Genomic DNA, 21,148 nt, shown 5'->3' on the forward strand with positions numbered 1-21,148 from the left:
CATAAACCACATCTTCTTTAACCATTCATCTTTCGTTGGACACCGAGGCTCCTTCCACAGTTTGGCTATCGTGGCCATTGCTGCTTTAAACATCGGGGTGCAGGTGTCCCGACGTTTCATTGCATTTGTATCTTTGGGGTAAATCCCCAACAGTGCAATTGCTGGGTCTAGGGCAGGTATATTTTTAAATCTTTGAGGAACCTCCACAGTTTTCCAGAGTGGCTGCACCAGTTCACATTCCCACCAACAGTGTAAGAGGGTTCCCTTTTCTCTGCATCCTCTCCAACATTTGTTGTTTCCTGCCTTGTTAATTTGCCCCATTCTCACTGGTGTGAGGGGGTATCTCATTGTGGTTTTGATTTGTATTTCCCTGATGGCAAGTGATGCAGAGCATTTTCTCATGTGCGTGTTGGCCATGTCTATGTCTTCCTCTGTGAGATTTCTCTTCATGTCTTTTGCCCATTTCATGATTGGATTGTTTGTTTCTTTGATGTTGAGTTTAATATTTCTCTTCATGTCTTTTGCCCATTTCATGATTGGATTGTTTGTTTCTTTGGTGTTGAGTTTAATAAGTTCTTTATAGATCTTGGAAACTAGCCCTTTATCTGATATGTCATTTGCAAATAACTTCTCCCATTCTGTAACTTCTCCCATAACTTCTCCCATTTGTCTTTTAGTTTTGTTGACTGTATCCTTTGCTGTGCAAAAGCTTCTTATCTTGATGAAGTCCCAATAGTTCATTTTTGCTTTTGTTTCTTTTGCCTTCGTGGATGTATCTTGCAAGAAGTTACTGTGGCCAATTTCAAAAGGGTGTTGCCTGTGTTCTCCTCTAGGATTTTGATGGAATCTTGTCTCACATTTAGATCTTTCATCCATTTTGACTTTATCTTTGTGAATGGTGAAAGACAGTGGTCTAGTTTCATTCTTCTGCATGTGGATGTCCAATTTTCCCAGCACCGTTTATTGAAGAGACTGTCTTTCTTCCAGTGGATAGTCTTTCCTCCTTTATCAAATATTAGTCGACCATAAAGTTCAGGGTCCACTTCTGGGTTCTCTATTCTGTTCCATTGATCTATGTGTCTGTTTTTGTGCTAGTACCACACTGTCTTGATGACCACAGCTTTGTAGTACAACCTGAAATCTGGCATTGTGATGCCCCCAGATATGGTTTTCTTGTTTAAAATTCCCCTGGCTATTCCAGGTCTTTTCTTATTCCACACAAATCTTAAAATAATTTGTTCTAAATCTCTGAAGAAAGTCCATGGTATTTTGATAGGGATTGCATTAAACGTGTATATTGCCCTGGGTAACATTGACATTTCCACAATATTAATTCTGCCAATCCATGAGCATGGAATATTTTTCCATCTCTTTGTGTCTTCCTCAATTTCTTTCAGAAGTGTTCTATAGTTTTGAGGGTATAGATCCTTTACATCTTTGGTTAGGTTTATTCCTAGGTATCTTATGCTTTTGGGTGCAATTGTAAATGGGATTGACTCCTTAATTTCTTTCTTCAGTCTCATTGTTAGTGTATAGAAATGCCACTGATTTCTGGGCATTGATTTTGTTTCCTGCCACGCTACCGAATTGCTGTATGAGTTCTAGCAATCTTGGGGTGGAGACTTTTGGGTTTTCTATGTAGAGTATCATGTCATCGGCGAAGAGGGAGAGTTTGACTTCTTCTTTGCCAATTTGAATGCCTTTAATGTCTTTTTGTTGTCTGATTGCTGAGGCTAGGACTTCCAGTACTATGTTGAACAGCAGTGGTGAGAGTGGACATCCCTGTCTTGTTCCTGAATTTAGGGGAAAGGCTCCCAGTGCTTCCCCATTGAGAATGATATTTGCTGTGGGCTTTTCATAGATGGCTTTTAAATGTTGAGGAATGTTCCCTCTATCCCTACAGTCTGAAGAGTTTTGATTAGAAATGGATGCTGTACTTTGTCAAATGCTTTCTCTGCATCTAATGAGAGGATCATATGGTTCTTGGTTTTTCTCTTGCTGATATGATGAATCACTTTGATTGTTTTACGGGTGTTGAACCAGCCTAGTGTCCCGGGGATAAATCCTACTTGGTCATGGTGAATAATTTTCTTAATGTACTGTTGGATCCTATTGGCCAGTATCTTGTTGAGAATTTTTGCATCCATGTTCATCAGGGATATTGGTCTGTAATTCTCCTTTTTGGTGGGATCTTTGTCTGGTTTTGGAATTAAGGTGATGCTGGCCTCATAGAATGAATTTGGAAGTACTCCATCTCTTTCTATCTTTCCAAAGAGCTTTAGGAGAATAGGTATGGTTTCTTCTTTAAACGTTTGATAAAATTCCCCTGGGAAGCCATCTGGCCCTGGACTCTTGTGTCTTGGGAGGTTTTTGATGACTGCTTCAATTTCCTCCCTGGTTATTGGCCTGTTCAGGTTTTCTATTTCTTCCTGTTCCAGTTTTGGTAGTTTGTGGCTTTCCAGGAATGCGTCCATTTCTTCTAGATTGCCTAATTTATTGGCGTATAGCTGTTCATAATATGTTTTTAAAATCGTTTGTATTTCCTTGGTGTTGGTAGTGATCTCTCCTTTCTCATTCATGATTTTATTAATTTGAGTCTTCTCTCTCTTCTTTTTAATAAGGCTGGCTAATGGTTTATCTATCTTGTTAATTCTTTCAAAGAACCAACTCCTGGTTCTGTTGATCTGTTCCACAGTTCTTCTGGTCTCGATTTCGTTGAGTTCTGCTCGAATCTTTATTAATTCCCTTCTTCTCCTGGGTGTAAGATCTATTTGCTGTTTTTTCTCTAGCTCCTTTATGTGTAAGGTTAGTTTTTGTATTTGAGTTCTTTCCAGTTTTTGAATGGATGCTTGTATTGCAATGTATTTCCCCCTTAGGACTGCTTTTGCTGCATCCCAAAGATTTTGAATGGTTGTATCTTCATTCTCATTAGTTTCCATGAATCTTTTTAATTCTTCCTTAATTTCCTGGTTGACCCTTTCATCTTTTAGCAGGATGGTCCTTAACCTCCACGTGTTTGAGGTCCTTCCAAACTTCTTGTTGTGATTTAGTTCTAATTTCAAGGCATTATGGTCTGAGAATATGCAGGGGACGATCCCAATCTTTTGGTATCGGTTCAGACCCGATTTGTGACCCAATATGTGGTTTATTCTGGAGAAAGTTCCATGTGCACTTGAGAAGAATGTGTATTCAGTTGAGTTTGGATGTAAAGTTCTGTAGATATCTGTGAAATCCATCTGGTCCAGTGTATCATTTAAAGCTCTCGTTTCTTTGGAGATGTTTTGCTTAGAAGACCTATCGAGTATAGAAAGAGCTAGATTGAAGTCACCAAGTATAAGTGTATTATTATCTAAGTATTTCTTCACTTTGGTTAATAATTGATTGATATATTTGGCAGCTCCCACATTCGGGGCATATACATTGAGGATTGTTAAGTCCTCTTGTTGAATAGATCCTTTAAGTATGATATAGTGTCCCTCTTCATCTCTCACTACAGTCTTTGGGGTAAATTTTAGTTTATCTGATATAAGGATGGCTACCCCTGCTTTCTTTTGAGGACCATTCGAATGGTAAATGGTTCTCCAACCTTTTATTTTCAGGCTGTAGGTGTCCTTCTGTCTAAAATGAGTCTCTTGTAGACAGCAATAGATGGGTCCTGCTTTTTTATCCAGTCTGAAACCCTGCGCCTTTTGATGGGGTCATTAAACCCGTTCACAATCAGAGTTACTATTGAGAGATATGAGTTTAGTGTCATCATGATATCTATTCAGTCCTTGTTTTTGTGGACTGTTCCACTGAACTTCTTCTTAAAGGGGAATTTTAAGAGTCCCCCTTAAAATTTCTTGCAGAGCTGGTTTGGAGGTCACATATTCTTTTAGGTGCTGCCTGTCTTGGAAGCTCTTTATCTCTCCTTCCATTTTGAATGAGAGCCTTGCTAGATAAAGGATTCTTGGTTGCATGTTCTTCTCATTTAGGACCCTGAATATATCCTGCCAGCCCTTTCTGGCCTGCCAGGTTTCTGTGGAGAGGTCTGCTGTTACCCTAATACTCTTCCCCATAAAAGTCAGGGATTTCTTGTCTCTTGCTGCTTTAAGGATCTTCTCTTTATCTTTGGAATTTGCAAGCTTCACTATTAAATGTCGAGGTGTTGAACGGTTTTTATTGATTTTAGGGGGGAATCTCTCTATTTCCTGGATCTGAATGCCTGTTTCCCTTCCCAGATTAGGAAAGTTTTCAGCTAGAATTTGTTCAAATACATATTCTGGCCCTCTGTCCCTTTCGGCGCCCTCGGGAACACCAATTAAACCTAAGTTTTTCTTCCTCAGGCTGTCGTTTATTTCCCTTAATCTATCTTCATGGTCTTTTAATTGTTTGTCTCTTTTTTCCTCAGTTTCCCTCTTTGCTATCAACTTGTCTTCTAGGTCACTCACTCGTTCTTCCGCCTCGTTAACCCTCGTCGTTAGGACTTCTAGTTCGGATTGCATCTCATTCAATTGATTTTTAATTTCTGCCTGATTAGCTCTAAATTCTGCAGTCATGAAGTCTCTTGAGTCCTTTATGCTTTTTTCTAGAGCCACCAGTAGCTGTATAATAGTGCTTCTGAATTGGCTTTCTGACATTGAATTGTAATCCAGATTTTGTAACTCTGTGGGAGAGAGGACTGTTTCTGATTCTTTCTTTTGAGGTGAGGTTTTCCTTCTAGTCATTTTGCTCAGTGCAGAGTGGCCAAAAGCAAGTTGTATTGGGAAAAGGAGAAAAAGAGAGGAGAGAAAGAAGGAAAGAAAAGAGAAAGAGAAAAAAAAGGAAAAAAAAACGAAAATAAAGAAGAAAAAGAATAAGAAAAAGAAAGAAAGGAGAAAAAAGGGGGGTGGGGGAAGGAAACAAATCCAAAAGCAAAACAAAACAAAACAAAACAAACAAACTAAAAAGAACCACCGGGGAGTATCTTCTGATTCTGTGTACTTTAAGTCCCTTGGCTTCCCCTGGAAGTTGTCCGTCTAGCTGGTCTTCTGGGTGAGGGGCCTGTTGTGCTGATTTTCAGGTGTTAGCAGTTGGGGGAGCTGCTGTGCCCCTGCCTGGTGCAGGGTTCAGTGGGGGTTGTTTACCCCGTGAGGCCCCAGGAGCAACAGCTCTAGTGGCGGGGCCAGCTCTGGAAACCTGGATTCAGCTCCGGCAGGAACTCCGGAGCTCTCCGTCTGCAGGGCCTGGAGGCTCCGGGGCGGGGCCGCTGATCTGCTCAGCTCGGGGCAGGAGCGTCCTTGCTGTCCTGGGCCCTCCCGGCCTCTGCCTGTCCCGGGGGAGGCCGGATCCTGGGCTGTGTCCCGGCGCCCTGTGCTCCGGAGCCTGCGCTGTTGGATTCGCGCTCCCGGGCCGCGCAGCCCCCTCCACAGAGCCGCCTCCCGAGCCCCTCCGAGCTGCTCCTGGAACCACGCAGCCCCCTCCGCTCGGAGCCTCTTCCTCTGCCCGAGCCCCCCCGAGTTGCTCCCGTGGCCGAGTAGCCTCCTCCGCGGAGCCGCCGCCGGAGCCCTTCGGAGCTGCTCTGGGTCCCGCCGGGTCCCGCCGTGCACGCTGCAGGCCTTAGGGAGCTCGGCGCACTCTCCTGGGCGCGCAGTTGCTCTGTTACTGTCCCAGGGAACCCGAGGGCATCCTCGCCCTTCTGGGTCCTGCTCCAACTCCCTGGGAGCCCCTTTCCGCCCGGGAAGGTTGGTGCAGCTCCTGCCTCTCCGGGACCGGGCTCTCCTCTCCTGGGGACACTCGCCCCGGCCTCAGCCCGGCTCCTCGCGGGGCCCCTCCCCCTTGGAGGCCTTTGTTTCTTTATTTCTTTTTCCCTGTCTTCCTACCTTGATAGAAGCGCAAACTCTTCTCACTGTAGCATTCCAGGTGTTCTCTCTTTAATTCTCAGGCCGAATTCATAGATTTTCAGGATAATTTGAAGGTTTTCTAGGTAATTTGGTGGAGACAGGTGATTTGGAGACCCTACTCTTCCGCCATCTTGCCCCTCCTCCCCACCTCCTCATGTTTGAGTTTTATTGCAAATTTCTTCTTGTGATTGAGTTGTAGTTTCAAAAGAATTGTGGTCTGAAAATATGTAGGGGACATTCCCAATCTTATGGTTTCAGTTGAGACTTGATTTGTGACCCAGTATGTGGTCTATTATGGAGAAAGTTCCATGTGCCCATTCGGAGAATATGTATTCACTTGCATTTGGATGGAAAATTCTGTATATATCTGTGAAATCCATTTGGTCTAGTATATCATTTAAGGACCTTGTTTCTTTGGTGATATTCTGCTTAGAATATCTGTCATTTGCTGGAAGTGCCATGTTGAAGTATCCTACTATTAGTGTATTATTATATAAGTATCTCATTACTTTGGTTATTAATTGATATATTTGGCAGCTCCTACATTAGGTGCATAAATATTCATGATCGTTAAGTTTTCTTGTTGGATATATCTTGTAAATATTATATAGTGTCCCTCTTCATCTCTTACAACAGTCTTTGGGATAAACTCTAATTTATCTGATATGAGGAGTACTACCACAACTTTCTTTTGAGGACCATTAGAATGGTAAATGGTTCTCCAGTTTTTCATTTTCATGCTAGAGGTGTCCTTAGGTCTAAAATAAGTCTCTTGTAGATAGCATATAGATGGCTCCTGCTTTTTTATCCAGTCTGATACACTGTGTCTTTTGACGGGATCATTTAGCCCATTCACCTTCAGAGTAACTATTTAAAGATATGAAGTTAGTGTTGTCATAATACCTATTCAGTCCATCTTTTGTGGATTATTTCTGTGAGCTTCCTCTTTCTTTTACAGAGTTCCCCTTAATATTTCTTGCATAACTGGTTTGGTGCTCACATATTCTTTCAGCTTCTGCCTATCTTGGAAGCTCTTTATCTCTCCTGTTCTGAATGATAGCCTTGCTGGATACAGTATTCTTGGGTGTATGTTCTTCTCATTTGGTATCCTGAAGATATCCTGCCAGCCCTTTCTGTCCTGCCTGGTATCTGTGGAAAGGTCTGCTGTTAATCTGATATTTCTGACCATGTATGTTAAGAATCTCTTGTCTCAGGCTGTTTTAAGGATTTTCTCTTTTTCTTTGGAATTTACAAGTTTCACTATTAAATGTCAAGGTTTCAAACAGTTTTTATTTATTTGGGGGCTGGGTCCTCTCAATCTCTTGGATCTGAATGCTTGTTTCCTTCCCCAGATTTGGGAAGTTCTCAGCTAGGATTTGTTCAAATATACTTTGTGGTCTCTCTCTCTTTCTCTCTCATAGCCTCTTCTGGAACTCCAATTATATGTAAATTCTTCCTTCTCAAGCTATCATTTATTTCCCTAAGCCTTTCCTCATGGTCTCTTAATTATTTTTTCTCTTTTTCCCTCAGCTTCCTTCCTTACCATCAACTTGTCTTCTATGTCACTCACTCTATCTTCCACATCATTAACTCATCATTAGAAGTTAGGACATCCAGTTTGGATTGTATCTCATTTAATCTATTTTTATTTTTGACCTGATTAGATCTCAATTCTATGGTAACCGAGTCTCTAGAGTCCTTTATGCTTTTTTCCAGAGCCACCAGTAGCTTTTTAAGTGTACTTCTGAATTGACTTTCTGGCCTCGTTTTGAAATCCATACACAACAACCTTTTTGAACTTGGCCACAGCAACTTCTTGCATGACACATCTATGAAGCCAAGGGTAATAAAAGCAAAAAGTGAATTATTCAGACTTAATCAAGATAAAAAGCTTCTTCACAGCAAAATAAATGTCAACAAAACTAAAGGACAACCTACACAATGGGAGAACATATTTGCAAATGACCTCTCAGATAAAGGGCTAGTATCAAAGATCTATAAAGAACTTATTAAACTCAATAGCAAATAAACAAACAATCCAATCACGAAATGGGCAAAAGACATAAACAGAAATTTCACCAAAGAAGACATACACGTGGCCAACAAGCACATGAGAAAATGCTGCACATCACTGGCCATCAGGGAAATACAAATCAAAACCACAAGGAGATACCACCTCACACCAGTGAGAATGTTGAAACTTAAGACAGGAAACAACAAATGTTGGAGAGGCTGTGGAGAAAGGGGAACGCTTTTGCACTGTTGGTGGGAATGTGAACTGGTACAGCCACTCTGGAAAACTGTGTGAAGGTTCCTCAAAGAGTTAAAAATAGAACTGTCCTATGACCCAGCAATTGCACTGCTGGGTATTTACCCCGAAGATACAGATGGAGTGAAACGCCAGGACACCTGCACCCCGATGTTTATAGCAGCAATGTCCACAGTAGCCAAACTGTGGAAGGAGCTTTGGTGCCCATCAAAAATGAATGGATAAAGAAGATGTGGTCTATGTATACAATGGAATATTACTCAGGCATTAGAAACGACAAATACCCACCATTTGCTTCAACGTGGATGGACCTGGAGAGTATTATCCTGAGTGAAGTAAGTCAATTGGATAAAGACAAACATTATTTGGTCTCATTCATTTGGGGAATATAAAAAATAGTGAAAATGAATAAAGGAGAAAGGAGAGAAAATGAGTGGGAAATATCAGTCAGGGTGACAGAACATGAGAAACTCCTAATTCTGGGAAACAAACAAGGAGTGGCAGAAAGGGAGGTGGGTGGGGAGTTCGGGTGACTGGGTGATGGGCACTGAGGGGGGTACTTGACAGGATGGGCACTGGTGTCATACTATATGTTGGCATATCAAACTCCAATAAAAAATATATACAAATAAAAGAGAAATCCATGTTCTGTAACTCTGTGACAGAGAGCATTGTTTCCAGTTCTTTCTTTTGTGATGGATTATTCCTTCTAATCATTTTTCCAATTCAGATTTGCTGTATGAGTGGGCTGAGTCAAAAGTATCTACCACAACCTAGATAAAATACACCCTAGATGATTCTGAAGAAGTAGATACCAGAAAATAAGAGAAAGAAGAACAGATCAAAATAAAACAAAATGACCACAAAAGGGAAAAATACATTTTAAAACAAAGTAGTAAAAATAAAAAGTCAAAAACCAAAAAAAAGAAGAAGAAACGAAAAAAATGTAAAGAAAAGAGAAAAAGGGGGGGATAGTGTTCGTAAGGAAGTGGTAATGGAGAGAGAATGTAGTCTACCTGATGGATCCTAGAGGGTGATCCTCTTTGTTCTGAGTGCATTTTGTTTTCTATGTTAGAAAACGGTCAATCCCAAATTTATATAAATCACCTATACTTACATAAGGACCTATCATTGACCACAAAAACATAAATAAGATAAAGAAAGGGGTAGAATGGGAAGAAAAAGAGAATATAATGTCACAAAATGAACCATGTGGTGTTCTACTTGGTTCTGGGTGTATTTTGGTCATGTGTTCGAAGGTATTAATTTCCACAATTGTAAAATAAAATGAGGCAGAAAAGCATAAAACAAAAAAACAAATACCCATATTTTGTATATCTACCAAATTTAAATTGAATATGTTGAAGGGAATCCAGAAGTGAAAAATATATCTAAGATATGTAATTGTGGAAATTTGAAAGTCAAAAAGGAAAAAACTGAAAAATGAAGAGTTGGTGTAATATTGTAGTTAAGATGGGAAAAGAGAAAAAAATATTGCAAATTTTTAATCTGATATAAAAAACAAGTCATAATGAGGGAGAAAAAGGACCCTTAGTTCTGTATACTATTTACCCTCAGTTCTGGAGCTTTCCAGTGCTGTTTGTTCAGTAAACTTGATTTTCCCTTGTACTTTCAGCAGTTCTTCTGGGTTAGGGGTCTGCTGTGCTGATTCTCAGGTGTCTGTGCCTGGGCAGAGATGCCCCACCACTTGCCTGGTGCTGGGCTCAATATGAGCTGTTTATCCTGTGGAGCCTTTGCCCCGTAGAGGCCCTGCCTCTCTGAGACACAAGGTGAAACAAGGAGGAAAAAGAAAAAAAAGTGGTGTTGGCTAGACTTCCAGTTCTGTAGCCAAGCTCCCCTTGAGTAACTAACTGCAGTCTCCCAGCCCACAGTGGCCTGGGGACAGGCATAGGTGTTCTGATCTGCACAGCTTGCAGTGTGCCCAGCAGAAGGAGAGTTCTCACTTTCCATTGTCCTTCTCACTTCTGCCTGTTCCAGCAAAAATGGAGGATCACTGCTGGACATGCATTCCCAGGGACTGCCTTTCCTGAAGGGAATGGAATACAGCCACCTCTGTCCATTGCCGGGTTCTAGTGTAAAGGCCATTCTGGAGCTAGCCCACATAACTCACTGGCTTCTTCCAAGTGCCCTGGAGGACTCCAGCACTCCAGCCCTTTACTGAGATCAGACCGTGGTTTGTGGTGAGCTTTCCTCCAGATACCCCTCCTCTTATAGTGACTCCAGGAATCTTGAGGCTTCACTGCCTTTCCTGTTATTCTGCCTGATTTTCCTGCTAAGCACTTTTCTGTCAAGGAAAGCTCTGATGCTGATTTTTGAAGTTCCCATTTCTCTAGGGCTGGGCTTTCATTCCCCAGAGGCTTTTGCAGCTCCGCTTTAGCCCTGCTAGTGGTGGTTCCCCTCTTCCACTTTATTCTTTTTTTTTTTTTTTTTGCCTTCCTACCTTGTTAGAAGTGAAAACATTTCTCTCTGTAGCATTCCATCTGTTCTCTCTTTATTTTTTTTAAATTTATTTTTTATTGGTGTTCAATTACTAACATACAGAATAACGCCCAGTGCCCGTCACCATTCCCTCCCACTCCCGCCCTCCTCCCCTTCTACCACCCCTAGTTCGTTTCCCAGAGTTAGCAGTCTTTACGTTCTGTCTCCCTTTCTGGTATTTCCCACACATTTCTTCTCCCTTCCCTTATATTCCCTTTCACTGTTCTCTCTTTAAACCTCAGGTCGAATTGGTAGGTGTCCAGGATGTTTTGAAAGTTATCTAGGTAAGTTTGTGGGATCAGATGAGTTGAGGGCTCCTACTCCTCCGCCATCTAGCTGCCTCCTCCCAGAGGTATTATTAAAGCCAAAAGTGATATGGCTTAAAGAATAGTCAGGTAAGGTGTTTATCCCTATCTGATCATGAAGCCTTGTGCACCCAGAAAAATACTGACTTCATAAGAAGTGACTTATAACTGACTGAAATTAAATTGTGTACCCCAATCTATACACAGATAAATTGGCAAAGAAATGTTATTCACTTAAAGAGTTTGGCACAAATTTTAATTAATCACTGGTTTACCACCAATTTTTTTTAACCACCAATTTTTAATGACTCAGAGGTAACTCCTATGAAAGCAGTATTAAAAATAAAATTAAAACAATGAAATATCTTTAAAAATAGAACAGAGACATCAATGGCCTCACAGTACATGGGATATAAGGGATACAGACTCTACAGAATTAGCCTAAGAAAGATACCAAACAAATGGACCAAGCAAAAGGCAATAACAACAACAACAAATCTGTAGAAGGGATCCAAATCCATAGGCACTAAACTAATTTATCTAAAGTGACCTGTTTTTGACAAAAATTTATAAAGCATGCAAAGAAGCAGGAGAATATAACTCATACACAGAGGGGGGAAAAGTCAAGAGAAATTCTAATAGTGTCCAAATGTTGGACTTAGTAGCAAAAAATATTTCAAAGTATCTAATATACATGTGCTTAGACAAATAAATAAAATCATTCTTTAAAATTAAAGGAGCATGTGTTGACAATGACTCAATAAGGAATATCAATACAAAGGCAAAATATATTTTTAAAAGCACCAAGTGGAAATGTTATAGTTCAATAGTACAATAACTGAAATGAGAAATGTACTAGAAGAGTTCAATAACAGATTTGAGCTGACAGTGGAAGAATCAATGGAATAAAAGATAAATCACACTTGATGGAATGAGCACTGGGTGTTAAACTATATGTTGGCAAATCAAACTTCAATAAAAACAAATTTTAAAAAACAAAGAAATGAAAAAAGATAAATCAATAAAGATTATATGATCTGAAGAAAAAGAGAGAGAGAGATGAATAGAGCCTAGAGACCCCCAGGTCTAAACAACCTATATCATCATAGGCATAATACAATTCTCAAAATGAGAAGAGTAACATAAAGGGGCAGAAAGTATATTTGAAGAAATAATGGCCAAGGGATCCCTGGGTGGCGCAGCGGTTTGGCACCTGCCTTTGGCCCAGGGCGCGATCCTGGAGACCAGGGATCGAATCCCACATCGGGCTCCCGGTGCATGGAGCCTGCTTCTCCCTCTGCCTGTGTCTCTGCCTCTCTCTCTCTCTCTCTCTCTGTGACTATCATAAATAAATAAAAATTAAATAAAAGAAATAATGGCCAAAATATTTCCAAATTTGAAGAGAAATATTAATCTATACATCCATGAATCTCAAGTGAATAAAAATAAACATGGAGACCCATGCCTAGAGACTTATAGACAAGTGGTTGAGAGACAAAGGTACACAGAAACTCTTGAAAGCAACAAGAGAAAAAGAACTTATCACATATAAGAAGAACCAAAATAAAATTAACAATTTACCTTTAGTCAGAAACAATGGGGGCCAAGGGACAGTGAGTTGGCATATTCAGGGTGTGGGAAGAAAAAGTGCCTGCTGAATATTTTATATCCAGTAAAATTTTTCTTCAATAGTGAAGATGAAAAAAAAGACATACCTATATAAACAAAGATTGAGGGCTGTCCGGGTTGCTCAGTGGTTTAATGCCTGCCTTTGGCTCAGGGCATGATCCTGGAGACCCAGGATCGAGTCCCACATCAGGCTCCCTGCATGGAGCCTGCTTCTCCCTTTGCCTGTGTCTCTGCCTCTCTCTCTCTCTCTCTCTCTCTCTCTCATGAATAAATAAATTTTAAAAATATTTTAGGGATCCCTGGGTGGCACAGCGGTTTGGCGCCTGCCTTTGGCCCAGGGCGCTATCCTGGAGACCCGGGATCGAATCCCACGTCGGGCTCCCAGTGCATGGAGCCTGCTTCTCCCTCTGCCTGTGTCTCTGCCTCTCTCTCTCTCTCTCTCTCTCTCTCTCTCTCTGTGACTATCATAAATAAATAAAAAATTTAAAAAAATATTTAAAAAATAAGTAAATAAATAAATAAATATTTTAAAAGTCAATTGCATAATGCAATAATTATAAACCTATATAAGGACAAACATTATATATTCTCATTCATTTGGGGAATATAAATAATAGTGAAAGGGAATATAAGGGAAGGGAGAAGAAATGTGTGGGAAATATCAGAAAGGGAGACAGAACGTAAAGACTGCTAACTCTGGGAAACGAACTAGGGGTGGTGGAAGGGGAGGAGGGTGGGGGGTAGGAGTGAATGGGTGACGGGCACTGGGGGTTATTCTGTATGTTAGTAAATTGAACACCAATAAAAAATAAATTAAAAAAAAGAACCAAAAAAAATAATAAAAATAAACCTATATTATTGGTTTTATGACATAAAGACATATAGGACAATACTAGCACTAAGAAGTGGGATGAGAATAAAGCTACACTGGAGCAAATATATTTACTGAAATTCAATTAGAATCAACTTGAAGAAGATTATAATAAATAAAGAAAAGGGGCAGCCCGGGTGGCTCAGTGGTTTGGCTCTGCCTTTGGCCCAGGGCATGCTCCTGGGGTCCCGAGATCAAGTCCCACCTCTGGCTTCTGCATGGAGCCTGCTTCTCCCTCTGCATGTGTCTGTGTCTTTCTCTGTGTCTCTCATGAATAAATAAATAAAATCTTTTAAAAAAGAATATTTTGAGCTGCTATGGCATACATTGTGTCCTCCAAAATTCACATGTTAAAGAGTAACTCCCAATTTGATTGTGTTTGGAGATAAGGCTTTTATTTGTTTGTTTATCTATTTATTAAGATTTATTTATTTATTTATTTATTTATTTATTTATTTAAGAAAGAGAGCATGTGAGCAGAGGAAGGGGCAGATGAAGAGAGAGAGAGAGAATGAGAGAGAGAGAGAGAGAATCTCAAGCTGATTTGACACTGACCACAGAGCCCGACACAGGGCTTCATTCCAGAATCCTGAGATCGTTACTTGAGTCAAATTCAAAAGTCAAAGGCTTAACAGACTGAGCCACCCGGGCCCCCCTGGAGATAGGGGTTTCAGAAAAGTATTGAGATTAAATGAGATGAGAGTAGGATCCTAATCCAGTAGGACTGGTTACCTTAAAAGAGGCAAGGGGTGATCTCTCTCACCACATGCACACCTGAAGAAATACTATATTATCTTGATAAGATAAGAATTGGCTGTCTGCAAGCCAAGAAGAGAGATTTCACCAGAACCCAAATATTTAGCATCCTGGTTGATATCAGACTTTCAACCTCCAGATCCATGGAAAATAGATTTCTGTTGTTTAAGCCACCCATTTCATGGTATTTTGTTATGACAGTCTGAGCCAACTAAGACATAAATCCTATAGTAACAATTAAGAAAGTAACTTAAAAAATAGTAAAAACAAACAAATAGCAAACTAAATTGGTATTAAGGTGACACAGCAAAAAATATCTATGCAACAAAATATAAGTCAACAAAAGAGAACTGTAGGAACAATAAGATGTGAAAGATGTAGAAAACAAATAGTAAAATATAGACATAAATTCTCAACAAAATACTATGAAGCTGAATATATAAAACTTTTAAAAAGCATTACAGAGATGCACCAGGGATTCAGTAGTAAGATACTGCTAAGTCTCAGTATCGCCAACCCCTCCCACAGGAGACCACTGTAGTTGGCCAACCCCCACTCCTTGGTAACCCTGTGTGACCAAAAGGCCATGATAAAAAAAATGCTGATTCATCAGAGAAGATGCAACAGGACTCTATGTAGTGTGCTACTTAGGAGCTGGAGAAATAGAATATAGAGAAAGACCTTGTGGCCCGTATTAAGAAGGAGTTCAACAAAGATTAGAACCCCCCTGACACTGCATCATGGGGAGGAATTTTGGTGGTGATGCGACATGTGAAACCAAACACTTCATCTACTTCAACCTGGGCTAAGTGGCCATCCTTCTGTTCAAATATGGTTAAAAGCATGGACTATGTCACACACCCAATGATTCGTCCAAAAACAAGGACAGCAACCTAAATTTCAAATACCCGAGACTAAAATCTTCAGCTTTGCCCAAGGGAACACCTTGATCTTTGAGCCTTTATTGTGTTGTTTTGTATAGGTCATACTCTGTATGAATTTGTTGTGGTTATAAAACAATTAGCAAAACAGCTTACATTTGTATTTATTTCTTATTCCATACTTCTGTCTCATGATTTTTTCTTTTCAAAATCCATTGCTTTCAAAAAATAAATGTGTCAGAGAAGTGAAAACTAAATAAAAAAATTTTAAAAAGCTTTTTATCCAGTGACCAGTTATACCTGGAATGTGAAGTTGTTTTCACCTCTAAATATTGATAATGTAATATATTTTATTAATGGAGAAAAGAACAAAACCACATAAGTATCTCAATAAGGAGAAAAATGTTGACAAAATCTAACACTAATTCATAATAAAAACAATCAACTAACTACTAAAGAAAAGGGACTTGGTCAAATCCATAAAAGACATCTACTAAAAACTTAAAATCAGGGGTATCTGGGTGGATCAGTTGGTTAAGAGTCTGCCTTCAGCTCTGGTCATGATTCCAGGGTCCTGGGATCAAGCTCTGTATTGGGCCACCTGTTCAGTGTAGAGCTTACTTCTCTCTCTCTCACCCACCCCTGCTCATCCTTTCTCTTGTTATCTCTCTCAAATAAATAAATAAAATATTTTTTAAAAAACTTAAAATCAATATCATACTTAATGATAAAAGACTGATTGCATGATGCCTAAGATTGGGAACAAAACAAAACAAAGATGTCTGCTTTGGCAACTTCTTTTTTTAATTTTTAAATTTTTATTTAAATTCAACATGTTGTGTAATATTAGTTTCAGACATAGAATTCAGTGATTCATTAGTCACATCTAATACCCAAAGCTCACTACATAATGTGCCATCCTTAATGCCCATCACCAATTACCCCAAGCCCCCACCCACTTCCCCTCAAGCAACCCTCAGTTTATTTCCTAGAGTTAAGAGTCTCTACGGTTTTTCTCTCTCTCTCTGATTTCATGTAATTCTATTTTTCCCTCCTTTCCTCTGTTTTGTTTCTTAAATTCCACATATGAGTGAAATCTTATGATAATCATCTTTCTCTGATTGAGTTATTTTGTTCAACATAATACCCTCCAGTTCCATCCACGTCTTTGCAAATGGCAAGATTTCATTTGTTTAATGGCTGAGTAATATTCCATTATATAAATATATATATATTATATATATATATATATATATATATATATATATATATATATATACCACCTCTTCTTTATCCATTCATCTATAAATAGACATCTGGGCTCTTTCAATAGTTTGGCTATTGTGGATATTGCTGCTATAAACACTGGAGTGCTTGTGTACCTTCAGATCACTACATTTTTATCTTTGGGGTAAATACCTAGTAGTGCAATTGCTGAGTCATCGGGTAGCTCTATTTTTAACTTCTTGAGAAACCTCTATCTCATTTTCCTGAGTGGCTATTCCAGCTTGCATTCCTACCAGCAGTGTAGGAGGGTTTACCTTTCTCTGCATCCTCTCCAACATTTGCTGTTTCCTGACTTGTTAATTGTAGTCATTCTGATTGGTGTGAGGTGATATCTCATTATGGTTTTGTTTTTTCCTGATGCTGAGTGATGTGGAGTATTTTTTCATGTGTCTATTGGCCATGTGTATGTTTCCTTTGGAGAAATGTCTGTTCATGTCTTCTGCCCATTTCTTGATTGGATTATTTGTTCTTTGTTGAATTTGATTAGTTTCTTATAGATTTTGGGTACTAGCACTTTATCTGATGTCATTTGCAAATATCTTCTCTCATTCTGTCGGTTGTCTTTTGGTTTTGTCAACTCTTCCCTTTGCTCTGCAGAAGCTTTATATCTTGATGAAGTCCCAATAGTATATGTTTGCCTTTGTTTCCCTTGATTTTAGAGACATGTCTAGCAAGAAATTGCTGTGGCTGAGGTTACAGAAATTGCTGCCGTGTTCTCCTCTAGGATTTTTATGGCTTTCTGTCTCACATTTAGGTCTTTCATCCATTTTGAGTTTTTCTTTATGTATGGTATAAGAAAGTGGTCCAGCTTCATTCTTCAGCATGCAGCTGTCCAATTTTCCCAACGGCATTTATTGAAAAGATTGCCTGTTTTTCTATTGGATATTTCTTGCTTTGTCAAAGATGAGTTTACCATATAGTTGAGGGTCCATTTCTGGGTTTTCTATTAGGTTTCATTGATCTACTTATCTGTTTTTGTACCAGTACCATACTGTCCTGGTGATTGTTTGGGAACTCCTATACAACATTATAATAGTGATTTTAGTCAGTGCAATAAGAAAAAAAAGAGGGCAGAAGATAAAAGCATTTAGATTAGAAAGAATAAAGCAAAGGAAAAGTCCTACTGGCATGATCTTTAATGTAGAAAATCCTAAAAAGATAGGCTCACACAAACACACACATTATTAGTACTAATAAACACATTTAGAAAAGTTATAGAATACAAGAACAATATATTAAAAGCAAATAAATTTACATATAATAATAACAGAAAATCTGAAAATAAAAATAGAAAAAATATTTCATTCAAAATCCTAAAAAGAAAAAAACCTTGGAAATAAATTTAACACATAATTTCTAGACCAATACACTGAAAATTATAAACCATTGCTGAGAGAAATTAAAGATAATCTAAATGATCAATATTTAAAAGCTCAATGTTGTGAAAATGGAATTTCTCATCAAATTGATCTATAAATTAAAAGTGATACTTATCAAATGAAGTCACCAAAAATTACTAAGTAAGGAAATCCAAAACTCTGTTACTTCACAAAAGCAGTAAGTAAGCTGAAAAACTGTCAGGATCAACTTTCTCAGAACTCTAGAATGAAATTAAAAATTTAAAATAAATAGAGTGTGCTTAATGAAGAAAAGGTGATGAATTTACATAAGAGAAATCTGTGACATTTTAACTTACATGTTAACATCTCCTACTCTCCATTCTACTTTGATGATGACAACTTGCATTTCCACTGCAGGTTACAAGTATCAGAAGAAGACATACAGAACTTATTTTTAAAGAATTCTGGTTGTGTGTTTTCTTCTGTCTGGTGGCTCCTTGAGAGATAATCCCAAGGATTTGAACTTGTTTTTTCTGCCACAGAACCTCTCCAGGGCTGAAACAGCATTCTGGTCAGCATTAAAGGATATGTATTAGCCACTGCTGCTATGAGCAAAGGATAACTAGATAACCAATAGGCCAAAAAGCTTGAAAAGGAAAAGGATAGAGAAAGAGATGTTTCCAGGAATAAGGGCTTTAAAAATCGTCTGTATATTCTAAGGAATCTAGAAGGCCACAGGTATGTCTGTTGCCAGACAGATGTTCACAAAAGACCTGAGAAGACACTAAGCTCCCACCTCTGGCTTACCTTAAGGCTCTGTGCAAGCAAGAAGTAAAGGCCAAGACCAGCTTGTAAACTGTCTGGCTAACTAGTTGCCTGACTAAGCATTAAATTCCTTAAAACAGACACAATCTGCAAGCACTGGGAGATGGAAAAATAAAATCAAACCCAAACAACAAACATGTGATTATTTATTGACCCATGAAAATAAATACTGTACTATCAATTCAGAGAACTAATTGCATGATCATAATTATACTCAAAGCATGAGTTGATAATTCTTATTAAAGGAAAATCTCAGACACTGATATAACAGAGATTAATAAATAGTAATAATGGTAAAATCACAATGTCAACATTAGTAGCTAACAAATTTTAATAACTCTGTAATAGAACTAGGATGTAATAGTACCCTGAAATAGTAAAAAATGTTGTGGGCAGAAATAAGCAAAAGAGGCAGAAAAGCAATATTTATTGAGCACCTATTATGTGCCAGAGTCTTTCATACACACTATCTCATTTGATCCTTGCATTTCCCTACAAGTTTGGTGTTATTATCCCTATTTGAGAGCTGAGAAAACAGCTTTACAGGTTGAGGAATTTGCCAGGATAAAATAGATATTAGGATTTGAACCCAGTTCTATCTGATTCCTATCCATTATACTGTTGAAATGTTTCTTTGTAAAAAACAGACTTAATTTATTGAGGAGGAGAATGAGATAAAAATTCTGATGCCCAATCTGCATCACGATTTTCTAAGAGTGGACCCAGGCATAATTTCATAGAGTATAAAAGGGAATTTTAATGCATAACCATAGTTGAGAATGATGGTCAAAAGAGAAGTTGGGGGATACATGGGTGGCTCCCAGGTTGAGCATCTGCCTTTGGCCCAGGGCATGATCCTGGAGATCCAGGATCAAGTCCCATATAAGGCTCCCCACAGGGAGCCTGCTTCTCTCTCTGTGGTGTCTCTGCCTTTCTCTGTGTGTGTCTTTCGTGAATAAATAAATAAAATCTTAAAAAAGAGAATTTGGATTCTCCAAAGGAAATATAGGATTGAGAATCAAGACACCGTGCTTTAGTTTCCTCTCAACTGTCACTAATTGTCTCTATGGCCCCTGTCAAGTTACCCAGCAATGTTGCTATGGAGCTTACATATTAGAAGAAAGAGGCAGAAAATTAAAAAAAATAAACATGTAATTGAGATAGCATGATATAAGGTGATAAGTTTATGGATAAAAATGGCACAGGAGGGATCCCTGGGTGGCGCAGCGGTTTGGCGCCTGCCTTTGGCCCAGGGCGCGATCCTGCAGACCTGGGATCGAATCCCACGTCGGGCTCCCGGTGCATGGAGCCTGCTTCTCCCTCTGCCTGTGTCTCTGCCTCTCTCTCTCTCTCTCTGTGACTATCATAAATAAATTTTTTAAAACATTAAAAAAGATGGCACAGGATTGTGGGATTCAAGTGTGGAATAAGGCAGGGCAGGAGAAGCGGACAGGGATTTTTAAAGAAGGTGGTGGCTACAGAAATCTCATCAAGAAGGTGAATATATATAAAAGTATTGGAAAAGTATAAAGGATTATATGTGCATATAATATGGTGCTATAGGACAGTTCTAGACTCTTGACCTAAGAGGGTTAAAAAAGCTCTGGGCTTTATCTGCATATATGAGCAAGTATTTTTATTGAAACATATTTAGGTTATAACTTCACAATGTCAAACAATCAATTTGACTTCTTAAAATCATTCTGGGGGCACCTGGGTGGCTCAATTGACTGAGCATCTGACTTGGTTTCAGTTCAGGTCTCCCACAGAGCCTGGTTGAGATTCCCTCTCCCTCTCCCTCTGCCCTTCTTGCTTGTGTTCTCTCTCTCTCTCAAATAAATTTTAACTAATAATAAATAAAAAAGACTAATAATAAATAAAAAAGATAAAACCATTCTGTTGACCAATTTTCACTACTTGCTTGAAGTTGGCATAATTAATGCTAATATAGTGTTACGTAGTGCCCCCCAAATCCAAACTATTAGTCAGTTCGGTCTGTTCAGTCCCTAGTTAAGTGAAGACAAAATTTGGACAAAAATGATTATCTGATCGTGTTTTAAAATGGTAAATTCAGTATCCCTCTATGACTATGAATATATTTCATTGAATTTTTATAATACACTCAGTGCTCTTTTCTGGCCTTAGAGCTTCTGTTCATGTCCATATGCCATTGTACTCAAATAACATTGTGAGATAATAAAAATGTGTTAGCTACGAGTACCATCACTGAATTTTATCATTCATCAGTGTCCTTTGTGTGCAACTCCAAGTTTCTGTATTTTAATAGAACCCATCAATTTCTGTGCACCTTATGCATAATTATGATCAGTTTGTGAGTTTTCTGAATTGATAGCACAGGATTTGTTGTTAAGCGCTTAAAAGCCAAAAAAAAAAAAAAAAAAAAAAAGGTCCTTTTTTAAATTTGCCTTGTGTTTTCCAAATTCTAGCTTTTACCCATTTGTCTCCTTCATGTAAACCTTATGTTACTTATGTTAGCCATCTGAGTTCCTGGTGTTCCCAGTCTATTCAGTGACCTTCAGAAAGATCAAAAAACCATGTTTATGCAGTTGATGCTGGACATAGGTTTAGCTACATATGATATTCTGAGTGATATTTAGGGATGGC

General features: G+C 38.8%; 1 pseudogene; it reads left to right on the forward strand.

Annotated features, from left to right (window-relative positions):
* The window catches only part of LOC112649080 (dynein light chain 1, cytoplasmic-like), a 179,861-nt pseudogene extending 164,832 nt beyond the window's left edge, over positions 1 to 15,029 (forward strand).
* Positions 15,030 to 21,148: the final 6,119 nt, after the last annotated feature.

This window comes from Canis lupus, chromosome X (assembly GCF_003254725.2).
Source record: "Canis lupus dingo isolate Sandy chromosome X, ASM325472v2, whole genome shotgun sequence".
In the NCBI taxonomy this organism is placed as follows: domain Eukaryota; kingdom Metazoa; phylum Chordata; class Mammalia; order Carnivora; family Canidae; genus Canis; species Canis lupus.